Here is a 13,165-nt window from a genome sequence, read left to right as displayed (position 1 = left end):
ATATGTGAATGCTTTCCATTTTGTGGATGTTTTGGGTATTTTAAGACACCAGACAATAAGAGCTTCATGAAATAACAATGATATTTTCTCACATTTGATATTACAGCAAACTTAACAAATACAAGCTAAGACTAGACAATGTAACCTTGTCTTTATACATTTAAAACTTGGCCTGAACGACCAATAAAGTCTCACTAAACACATACTTACTTGTGGTAATGAAGTGTGCGTCCACCAGCAGGTGGCAGCGACTGTCAAACATCCAGAGTCTGAACCCTGCAGAGAGTCAATCAGAACATACGAGTTAGCTCCTCTCTGAGGCGTACAGCTGATTGATTTCACAATGAACTGTCGGCTGTGAACTCCAAATGGGTTTTTAGGGATAAATGTTTTCATCAAGTCATTTTGCAGTTCGAGAAATGAGGTTATGCGACCGTTATGTAACAAACATTGCAGAACTTCAGTGGGTAAATGAGACGATTAAACGTGACTAAATGTTTCTGTGGTTTGGAAATGATTAATTGTGATTGTTGTGTATTTTGGATTTTGTTTTTTTTCCCAATTCAGGGTAAAATTGTTTTTTTTCCTTTGACATTTGTTCAGTTGTGAGTCTTGATATCTCTCCATCTCCGGATCATCCTACTAACTCTGAGTCAGCCTCCCTCGGGTCTTGAAGAGATGTTGAAAACTTTCTCTGAGATTCTGATCCACGTTGAGATGATTCATGACTTCATGTCGTTCGTGCCGTCAGTCTCCTAAAGGTGTTTTACTGGATTCTGATCAGCTGACTGAACTCGCTGTCATGTCTGTGAATATAGTTTGAGTCATGAAGCATGATCTTGTTGAAAGCAGCCATTAGAAGGTGGTCAGCTGTGGTCATAAAGGGATGCGACAGCACTCATATGGTCAGCAACAGCACTCAGACTGTGGCATTGACTGGTATGAAGGATCCCAAAGTTTTCCAAGAAATAATTCTCCATGCAGCAGCAGCAATGCATGTTGAATTCATGCTGTTGATTCAGAAATATGGTTGGTATATCGTACATAAAATGATCTATCTATCATCTCTTTAGTGTTTCTGGAGCTGTTCCCGACTGAATCAGTACAGTAGCATCTCAAACTGCCGCAGCCTCTCTTCAGCAGACAGTGGCTGAATTTTAATGAAACCCTGTGCGAGGCTCAAGTGTTTGGTTCATCAACCTGCTCGTTCTGTATGAGCACTGATACGAGACGGAGGAGGGATATTTCACCCTCTGTTTGTTTAACAGAGAACCGCTGGAGCCAGGAATCTCTCTGGTGCCAGGGCTTCAGCTGCAGTTTGTATGTGTTCATGTTGCCTGACAGCCAGCAGATACACTTCTTTCATTATTATTTTATGTCTGATGTAATACAGCACATTAAAACCCTTCACTCATCTTTCAGTACACAGCTCCAAGCACACGGCCTCAGACTGGAGATATATAAACCTTCATAAACACTTCTCACTTTCTTTTTAAAAACACTCAAACTTCACTCATTAAAGTCAAAAACAATTTGCTGCTTACAAGCGGGTCTGATCAATGTTTGATTCCTTATTTTCCTTTCAACCTCTATGATCTTACCCATGGATGTCTCTTTAATTGTGGTGTCCCCCAAGGAGCAATTCTAGGTCCTTTACATGTTGCCACTCAATGTATGCTGATGATAGAGCGTGAAAAGCTTAATTCATTGCTGGTTTAAGTAAAAGACCTTTCGCTTATATACAAAGAATGGCTAACCTATTTCTAAAATGGACAATATGCCACTAGGACGGCTTTTGTTAAGATAATGCTGTTATTTTCTGGCTGATTTTTTTCACTAGACAACTTTGACTTATTTTTCAGTTGTGCTTGCTGGCTAAGAGTGAAGCTAGCCATATTGGTGTGTTTGTTTTATTGGTTGCTGTTGTGCAAGTTTTATCATTTATTGTTCTTAATCAGTTTTATTAGATTTAATGGATTTCTGGACCCTTTGGTGAGGTGTCATGGAATTATGAAGGCCTGAGGGCCTTTGAGGACCACTGTTGTAAAGGATGCATTGATCCAATCATTTTTACTCCAATTATCCAGGGTATCTACCAGCTAATAAATCAGACTGACATAGATCTCTCCTCCACCTACCCCCCATTTAAGGAGATGATTACTCTCTATTGAAGGTTTACTTCTCAGCTTTTAGCTACATCTCAATCCTTTCACAAACGGCTGTTTGACACTACAAATTGCACCTGAACTCTGAAATGTTTCATCTGGAGGAGGCGACGGTTTCATCCTGACATCTTCAGTCCTCGACCTTCACGGCTGCCGGTTCTCATCAAACCAGACCCTGAACTGTGACTCGGTTATTGAGACACGGTCAGCTCATGTGATGTGATCAGAGCTAATTAAACCGCCTATTTCTGTTTAATCCTGTCTTTCCGTTTGGCTCTATCGCAGTGCTCTACTGACAATGTTCAACAAACAGGAAGCAGGCGGGTTCGAATCCCTCGTACACCTGCAGGATTTGGCTCCGCTGTGGAAACAAGGATCAGGAATATTTATAGAGGCGAACGGACGCGCTTACATAACCAGCTTCACCATAACATCCAGATCAGTGTTCCTGTACCACTACAATACACACACATACACACACACTGCCTCCCCCATCACCTCCCCCCTTCTGCAGAGGAGATACCAGTGCTTTTAGAAACTCCCCAGGTTGCCTAGCAACTAGTCCTCAGGATTGCCAAAAGAGACAGAGATCATTTGTCTGTTATGAGTGTGTAATCTTATATTGTGTAAGTGTGTGTGTGCGCTTTCATGTCCGTCCTTGTGAGGACCAATTTGAGTCCAGGATCCTTTTGTGGAAAGTGAGGACGTTTCAGCCGGTCCTTCCTTTTGGGAGACGGCCTGTTTAAAAGGTTCAGGTGTAGGTGAGCCGTTGAGCTGCAATGGGTGACGTTACGTGTTCGTTAGGTAAATGAGGGTTCTCAGGAAGATAGAAGAGCAAACATTTGGGAAGTAAGGACATTTTTAGAAAAGTGAGGGCGAGTTTGGAGACAGACTCAGGAGTTATTTTTAAATGCCTCAAACTGATTCTGTTTTTCAGCCCAGATTTAAGGTGGTATTTATTTTTTCTCTTTTACTATAATTTAGTTTACATGGTAGTTTTTATGTTGCTGCTTATTTTGAGTTGCATGTTTTGTTGGCTCTAAATGAAACTTTGTTAAACCTGCTGATTCCTTTAAATGTGTAATTATGTGTGTCTACAGGTGCAAACAAGGAAAAGAATGACAGTCAAGGGGCGTCCACACAAAAAGAGACCGGCAGCAGTGAGGTGACCAGAGACCGTGAACGCTAATGAAATTAGTAGCAGTGACAGGAGAAAAAAAAAGCTTTGGAAACGTAAAGGTGGGCAAGTGGAGCTAATCTCAACCTTGAGGGGACAACAAATGGGAGCGACTGATAAAGTTGACTGATATATGATGCAAACACAGTTCCCCAAAGGTTAACCTCAAGAAAACACCATCCACAACTTGGGTTCCTACCACCGAATTCAGGATGCCAATTGCGGTGTTGATGGTATTCTGACTATAGAGCTTTGAAAGGTAATTTTTTAATAATTAAATGTATAACTTAATGTAAAATTTGAGTACTAAATATGACATTCCTATTTAAACAAAGGCTTTTGATTTTACTAATCACTGTGAACAACTTCCCCCGGGCAGCTCTGCAGAAGTTACTAGCTCTGACAGGCTTGGAGCGCCGGGTGAATTCAGATGGAGGGGCGGCGGCGTTGATGGTATTTTCTTTTCAAACTGAGAGCAGGTATGGCAAGAAGAGCTAGCTCCATCCATGCACTAGCAATGTTTTTATGATCCTCTCATCTAGACATTAAAATAAATTCAAATAGATGCAGGAGATACCAGCTCTGTATGAGGGGTTGTAGTTCCTCCTAGCCTCCCAGCCAATAGTAGCTCTTCCTTTCTCCTCTTTTGAATGATGAATACAAACTACCTGCTGGTATGAAGAGTTATTTCCTCTCAGGTGCAGAACATGTGTGCCAGCTGGACGTCGGCTAGTAGTCTTTGTGGTTTGTTCACCACATGCAACGTTTTGCTTGAAGACAGCTGAAGCATAAGCCGCTGAACTAGCATCCATCCAGAAGTTTCATCTGCTTTAATTTGTCCTCCACGTGTGCCAGAAGCACTTTACAGTCAGTCTGCAAAGGTCAGCTCAATCATAACAATCAATAAACTTCTGTCATGAAGAAGGAGGAAACCACGGCGCAGTCCAGCTACACATTCAAACCATGTTCCATACAGACGATCATGGAGATAATCGTGTTTTTCATACCGATAGGAGCACATGAAAAAACACGGCCAAATAAAAACCACCCAGAAGAAACATCCTGCTGCTGCTCCAGCTGACACTATCTGATATGTGATACTGCTGTTTTATTAAAGTGAACACGAAGCGATGTACGTGTGTGTGTGTTAAAGGTCGACCCACAGATATTGTTCATCACGTTCAGAGCGGCGTAGAGGTCAACAGATATCGACCGCACATCTTCCCATTATATGACTTAAAGAGTAAGAGGCAGATTTATCGCATCACATTTTGGCAGTTCTCTCATTTTAAAAGGATTCGGTCTGAAGTTTCATATCGGGGGGGTCGTGGATATTATGACTGGGTTGACCTGTAAATGAAAAATAAAAAAAAAACAAAAAGCAAAAACTTTCATGAACACACGAATCTCTTTCAGATCAATTTAAAAGCGAACCGATCGAATCAGCTCGGCTTTAATTCACAGCTCGCCAGCTCGTCGTTAAAAGCATATTAACCCTCAAAGACCTCGGTTTGTTATTTTACATTTAAATGAACACCCTGAAATCTGCAAATGTGTCTCTGCGGTGCAAAAACATTCTGAAACCCGACCAGTCTCTGCCTCCATCAGCACGTCGGAGAGAAAAATCTGAAACACTCATCAAAACTGTAAATCTCAGCATAAATAACAGCCTTAAAACAATGAGTCAGCGACACTGATGTTGTTGAACCTGTTCTAACACGTCTCAGCTGCGGCGCTGCCAAATCTGACGCAACACAAACAAAGAACAACGATGCTGCATCCATTTTAATCACACCCGGCCGCTGATCATACATGAGGATGGATGAACCCTTCGTTTTGAGAAGTTTTGAAGCTCGGTGCGGTGTCTCTGGATGTCTCCATCTTGGCAGCGCATGACTCCACCTAACTGCAGTCTAATTGAAAAAGCGGTGGAGCGTGAGCGGAGCTGAGTATGGCAGGTGGACAGCTAGCAACCTGGGACGACACCCAACTGTTCAAGAAAGCAGTATCGAACATGGAGCTAGCTTCTAGTGGACCCTTTTCAGCTCCAGGTGTTTTTTGTTCTCAGTACAGGAAGTTTCATCTGAACTGAAGACACTGAGGTGATGACACGTTCACTTCACAAAGCTGAAAAAGGCCATTTTTCATAGGTAATATAAAGTCTGAGTAGCACTTAGGGAAATAAGCACTATGGCAGATGTCCATACTAAACATGACAAGCCTGTTTAAATATTTAAGCCTTGAGAACTACTGTTTGCTACTAACACCTTCCACAGGACAGCCTGCAGTTCTTTGAAGAAGTTATTACATCCTGGTATCACTGGTGGTAGTATAAAAATAAAAAGTTTAGTTTTCCACCCAAGAGTCTAATTTACAGCTGTAATGTGAGTTTTGTTTTACTACAAGAAGATGAGCTTCAGATGAGGCTTTTCTGTGTTTTATGATGATGATGATGATGATTACAGCAATAAGGCTATGCTCCACTTATGCTATATAAGATAATCCTTCCTCTTCACTGATTTCACACTGAAACACAAGCAGCCCCCCGACTTTCCGTACCGCACGGCAGCAGCACGCTTCCTGCAGATTGGGACAAAATTTTAAATGTAAAAACCCGATTCATCAGTTGAGCTGTGAGGCGGAGACTTCATGAAGGCACAACGAAAGCCAAACGAAATGGAGAACAAGAGGAAAATATTAGAAAAAAGACAAAGTGCGACAGATAAGCTGCAGCTGGCGGCTCATGTCGTCTTACACACTAACTGAATCACGCATTAAGATGGGCATCACGCGGCGCACATTTACATGTGGAGGTGGGAAACCATAAATTTTTCCATGAATACAGTACTGAGACGTGAAGGAAGGATTGGAAAAAGATTGAAAGCAGTAGGAATAAATCGAATCACCGCTGCTGGTGTTGTATACTTGATTAGCTGGGATTTGTTGCTCTATCTGTAAAAACTATTAAAATCATCAATCAGCATCTGACATCAACATCAGGGAGAAACGACCCTCTGCAAACAGAACATATGTGTGATATTTCTCTCACTTTACATAACGATGCCGTTTTTCAGTCTGTTATATGCAATGTCAACAATAAATTAACAAGGATGCAGGGATGGGTTTAAACAAAAACATGCTGCAAACACAACAACCACACAAATACTATTAAGACACAGCACAACAACAACAAGATGAAATAAGCTGAGTGAAGCTAAGCCAGGCTAAGCTAAGCCTAAACCTAAACCTAAACAGAGCTAGGGTAAGCTAAGATACAACATAAAACCATGAGGTGAGTTAGGGTAAGTTAAACTAAGCTAGGACCAGAGCAGATGAAGGAGGAGATGAGCAGAAATCAGACTGAACCAGCTAAGCTAAGACCAGATGAAATGAAAAAACTAGATGAGCTAAAACCAAAGCAGAAAGCAAACTGAACTAAATTAAACTAAGCTAAGTTAAACAAAGCTAAGCTAAACTAAGCTATGCTAAGGCGACACCAGACATGAAATAATCAAGCTGAGCCCAGACCACACTAACGCAAGCTAAGTTGAACTAGATGAAGCTGCTAAGTTGAGATGCAATGAGATAAAGAGAAAAGCTGGGACCAGACCAGGACAAACCAGGACAAACCAAGCTAAAATAAGCTAAACCGTAAAACTGAGCTGAGCAAAGATAGGACAGGACGAAACAAGACAAGCTAAGCTATGCTAAGGGAAGACAAGGCAACGTAAACTAAGCTAACAGTAGCTGCGTTAAACTAAATGAAGACAAGTGAAGCGAGAATAAGACAAGACACTATGGATAAGTGTTACTGCATTTTAGTGTAGGGTTTACACAAACACGCGAATGTACTGTCACAGAGACCTGATGCCAGCAGGACCTGAACAACAAAAGATGAAAAACCAGATGTGCAAAGGAGACAGCCTCATAAATAAGTCAGGCATCTGAAATCCTCCTGTGAATAAACTGACTTTAAATTGATGTCGACTCCTTTGAGCCCACCTTTTGCTCTATGGTTGGCCTTCAGTAGCTTTAAGGCTGAAGGCTTTGTAATGAAACTGAGCCTTCCCTAATAAAACACAGGAATCTGATAATTACATGCCGTCCAGCTCACCCGAGCGGAAACAAAATAGCTCTGAGGTACAATTGAGAGTTGACAAAGACCTGTGAAGCAACAGCGACGGAAAGTGAGTGCAACCACAGCTCAAGAGGAAGAGAAATAATGAGGCTCAGAGGGAGCGAGCAAACATCAAAGTGGACGAGGCTCGTTGTCTCTCTGTGACCTCGCCACCTGGTGAGGCAGCCGTAGACACTGGGGAGTGTTCACAGTCATCCTGACCACCTCTGCATCGCCACATGGCACTTCCCTGCAAACACCACTTACTCACACAAATACATGTCCAAAAACACACAGGCACACACCCACAGGCTGGAGCAGATACATTAAAGGTCTATTAGATCATCATCGCCTGTTTGATCAGCACAGAGCCGAAGGTTCGCCCAGCAAAAGGCACAGTGGAAGCTCCAAATCCAGGCTCTGTATCTGTCTGTGAAGTTCAGCAGCAGAAATATGGATGCAAACCAATAACATAAAGACAGCATCTGTACCTGAAAAAAATAAACCCGAGCTGTACCAGGACCTGTTGACTGGTAAATATCACACACACTTTCACTCTCTACATGTTACATTTTACATAATGAACACACTGACTGACACCTTTTAGAAGCACTTAGCACCAAACATAACTCCAAACTCCACAATGATAACCAGTATTTATTTTAATTTTAACCAGATGGTGTCTACGAATATAAAATCCCATCAGACTTTAATTCATCACAGATGCCAAGAAAGGCTTTCTGAGATTTATGAAACGATATCAGTTTCAGTTTCTGGATGGGAACATTTGTTTGTTGATTCTAACAAAATAATTTCAGCTCAGAAAGAAACAGACTCAAATGTTTGAGATACAAATGTTAAAATTGGGTGAAGTAGTAACCCCAGGGCAGTTCCTCCAACGGCCACTTGACAAACAACACACGTGAGTTTAAGCTAAAACCAGACGAGATGTGAGATGAGATGAGCCAAGGTCAGGCCAGACCAAGCCACCCAAACCAAGCTAAGCTAAGCTAAGCTAAGCTAAGCTAAGCCACAACACGACATGATGAGCTGAGTTAAGCAAAGATAAACAAATTTAGACCAGACAAGATGAGATTAAACTAGACTAGACAAATGAGAGACAAGCCCAGAACAAGCTAAATTAAGGTAAGCGAATAAACAACACAACAAGCTGAATTAAGATAACCTAAGCTTAGACCAGACAAAATAAGAGATGAGACAAGCGAATACCAGACCAGGCCAAATTAAGTTAAACTAAGCTAAGCTATTCTATCGAAATTAAGCTAAGACACAATTTGACAAGGTGAGATGAAAGACAATATCAAAATCAGACCTAAGCTAAGCTAAGCTAAGCTAAGCTGAGTAAAGCTATGACAAGACAAAACAAGCTACACTAAGAAAGGAAAGCTTTTCAATGGTTTGGCTTCATCATAATCACTGGTTTGATGACAGAAGATAAAATTAATGAAGTGCCTGTTTCAGACAGAACCAATGTGACAGTCAAAACCTTTTGTTGAGACTTTCGTCTTGAACAAAACACTAATATGTTGAAAGTTGTAGCAGGTAATGTTTCCAGTAACATAAGCATCTCTTGAACACACGGGTAGAATCTTAGTTTGAAAATCTAAACATCTTCAGGATTTAAAGTATGAGTAAAAACTTAAATTCTGGCGTGAATTAATCATGAAGATCGAACTTTGTGAATAATGAATGACAGAGTTGAATTTTTTAGGTGTTATGGGGCCACGGCTGTGCATGACTGATAGCGGGAGAACTTGCAGAGGGATCAGCTTTAATAGAGTGGACCCATGAGAGGTGTTCAAAGAGTTACAGTAGCTGCAGACGTGAGCTGAGTCAGCAACACGAATACAGTGTGTTTACTGTTACAGCATGAAGCAGAGCAAACAAGAAGAATTAAACAAATGCAGAAAACTCAGATGAATACGGGAGCATGGTCTGTAATGCACGAGCTATTAAACCAAATGGTTATAGTCTCATTTCCTAATAACACTTTGCATAATACATGGCCAGCACATCTCTCTGAGGCAAAGACTGGAGCAGGAGGCACAGTTCACATTTTCAATGACCTGACTCATTACCAATAATTAACATCACGCTGGGTGTTTGGTTGGCCATGGAAAGAAGCTTCTGCGCGAGAAACGTAGATGAGCGGGAGATGTTTTAATATTATACAGCCTTAATTTTTCATCACATTTTAGATGGAAATCTGGTTTCCGTCAGAGGGCAGCAGAATGTGGCCGAGGTAATAAATCTTTATCTTTTTCTGGTTCCTACCTTCAGAGGAACGTTGAAGTATTAGTATGTTCCACAAATCCTGTCCTGCTCATCTTTTTGACATCCACTCTGGAAAACTGCACAAGATAAAACTGCAGCTGCAAATGTGCAACCAAGCACCGGTGATATCTGTTTGAAGAGACAGAACTGAAACAAAAAGCCCATGAAACAGTTGCAAAACAACAGCAAAGACATCCAAAAGAAGAGCAGAAACTTACAAAACAACTTCAAAATTGACGCGAAGGTATCTAAGTGTCTCAAAAACTGCTACAAAAAGTCGGATATTGACTGTAAATGTATACAAAACCGCCAAGAAAGACACAAAACAAGAACACAGACATTGTAAATGACTGCAACAGAATACTAAATGAGACACAGCATGATGACTTCAAAACAACCTCAAAAAGATGCACAACTTAAAAAAAAGTCGAGTACAAATCGAGTCAGACTAATTGCAAAGACATACAAAATGTCTTCAACGCAGCTACAACAATCAAAAAAATTGAATGAAAATTTAGAGATGACAACAAAAATGTCATACGGACACGAAATTACCAGAAAGACTCGCAAACAACTGCAAAGTGATCAAAATAAAACCAAAAAGACACAAAACAAGAACAAAGAAACAGAAAACAGTTGCAGACTAGAAAATGACAAAACAGCAAAATAAAAGTGAAGCAATGTAAAGGACAGACAAGAGATCATGTCACATGTCTGTTTGTGGGGGTTAGTAGGGGCCTTTTCAAACATCTGAACCCAGAGCCGCTTGTCTCGTAATCAGTCTCTACCCACGCAGTTCCTGAACGCACCACGTCTGTCAGATAAAAGCGTTGCTTCTGCTGATGTCAAATGTTTTTGCGTCATCTCTTGAGTTATGCTGTTCTTGTGATCTTTCAAGTTTACTGCACAGGATTCAGACATGACATGAAATAATAATGACTACACACACACACAAACACACACCGGATGTAAAGGAGACAGGCTGGAGGGAAACGCGGGTCACGTTCTTGTCAAAATGGCCTCTGAGAGGTGAACACGATGAGTGGATTCAGGGAGAAGTGTCCTCTCAGCGCTTCGTGTCATGGTGGTGTTTAAATGCTAACAGCAGCTCACGGCTAGTGTGAATGATTGCGTTAAACCCAGTTGTGTCTGCACAGTGTCTTCAGAAACTAGAAATGATTCAGTTGTATCAATCTGCAGTTGTTTAAAGAATAAATTCTCATTTAGACCCCAAATAATCTCCATTTATATATCTGAATTTATTCTACCCGACAGTCGAAACCCCAGAGATATTCAGTTTAAAATCATTATTGGACGTTTAAAAAGCTCAAACCAAATTTGGAAGTTGGCTAATAAATTGTTTTCGGCTTTGGAAGTAAAAACAAAACTAAGATGTTTGTCTCTCAGGCCTGCTCCTCTATAACTGTCAGAGTTTGTTGGTTCCTGCTGAAGAAAAGATTTATTTTCTAACAAGATTCAGAGGCAGCAGACTCAATGTGTTTGGACCAGGTAAAATATTAAAACGTGATGATGATGGGTCCATGAAAGTGATTCGTCCTCTAGGGAGCGTGAATACAAGGCATTTCCTCTCATTTACCAGCGTAGATAAATGTTTCCAAAGTGATGTCTAAAATCCAGACCAGACAACAAATCATCAATGTATTGATAACCTCTTAAGTCGAGACGAGCTTAAAGCAGCATTGATTGGATTTGGTTTTTCCCTGGGTTTTGGCTTTCAGGTAGTAAACAGTCTAATTTACACCAGTCGGCCACAACATTATGAACACTAACAGGAGAAGTAAATAACATTGACCATCTTGTGACAACTCAATGTTCTGCTGGGAAACTTTTGGACCTGGCATTCATGTGGATGATACTTAGACATGTACCACCCACCTAAACCAGACCAGGCACCCCCACCCCATAGCAATGACACTCCTTGATAGCAGCAGCAGCCATCCCCAGCAGGATGCAGCCTGACACAGGCCCACACACAAAAACGGTTCAGGAACAACTCACCCTGGCCTCCAGATTCACTAGATCCCAAACTTTTGGAAGCTAGAAAAACTTTTCTGGCTCATGCAGCAGCTGAGCAATTTCCACTCAGATGACCAGGTGCCAAATTCACTTCCTGTCAGAATATAAGTCTGGTCACGTACCATTTAGATTCCATTATAGGGCGCGTTTAGTCAGTATAGAATAAAAATGAAATGCCTCTACATGTAATGGGGTAGTCCTACAAGCAATCAGAGCCTTTTTGTTGTAATCAGATTCACCTCCACAGAGTTCAGTGTATGACCACAGTGCTATTATTCTCCAATTCATCACCGCATAAAAGACCATAAAACGATCTGATTGGTCCGTGAGACCACAATCAGTTCTCAACAGGCGTTCTCCAGACCAGAAAGTGCAAATTTTGTGGGCAGGGCAGGTTGGGCTGGGTTCCAGGCTAATTGTAACCAGGGTGGGTGCATCAATAACACAAAGCTTAGTAGTATTTGTGTACAGCCAGGTTTATGTTTTTAGAAAGAAAAAAAAACAAAAACTGCAATTCCTCTGCCCTCACACAGCTTCCTTTGACACACAAACGTTCTCCATTTCATCACGAAAACCTCCCTGCAAACCCCGCAGTCATAAAATAAAGTTAATTACAATAAAACAACGAACAATTTAAGCGCAGCTATTTCAAGATTTCCCTATTTCCCAGGCTGATTTGCACTCTGCAATTCAGCTGCTGGATAACCAATAAAAAAAATAAAAAAAAAAAATGAAGGAAAAGTAATTGTTCCATCTGGACTTCACCAGAAAGGAACCAGCAGCTAGCGGCGGCGTTGGGGACGTTCATTTCTTTCCCCGAACCTCCCCGCAGGGTTTCACATTATGTTATACACTCGAGATCTGAAGTGGAGATGGAGGGAGGAGGAAAAGAGGATGAAAAATGAAAAATAATCTCAGGGTTCCCTTGTCCATTTGGCATGCATGGATAGAGAGAGAGAGAGAGAAAGCGCGAGTGCGGTGGATGAGCTGCCGAGAAGAGAAGAAGTGGAGGAGGAAGGATGGAGGGAGATTTATTTATTTTTTTTAACAAGGGGTTCCTTCACCCCAGGGACACCTATCTGTCTGGCCACGGGAGAGAAGAGGAGGAGGAGGAGGAGGAGGAGGAGGAGGAGGAAGAGAGTGGAGGATAAGAAAGATGGAAATAAAGAGCTGGGAAAGAGGAGGCCACATCATCTACACCCTTTCCTGGAAGGGAGGAGTAAATAAGCTTTGCATGGACATCTATGTGTTGGATGCACACATGTATCATTAGGCATCATTAACCACAAATTATACAGAGAGGAAGAGAAAGACAGATGCTGCTGTTGGCACATTATTTTCCTCCAGTCTGCCCCCTGCAATTCTGCAGCCCTG

Source organism: Chelon labrosus (genome assembly GCF_963514085.1).
Source record: "Chelon labrosus genome assembly, chromosome: 21".
NCBI classification, from domain to species: Eukaryota; Metazoa; Chordata; class Actinopteri; order Mugiliformes; family Mugilidae; genus Chelon; species Chelon labrosus.
This window is presented reverse-complemented; position numbering follows the sequence as displayed.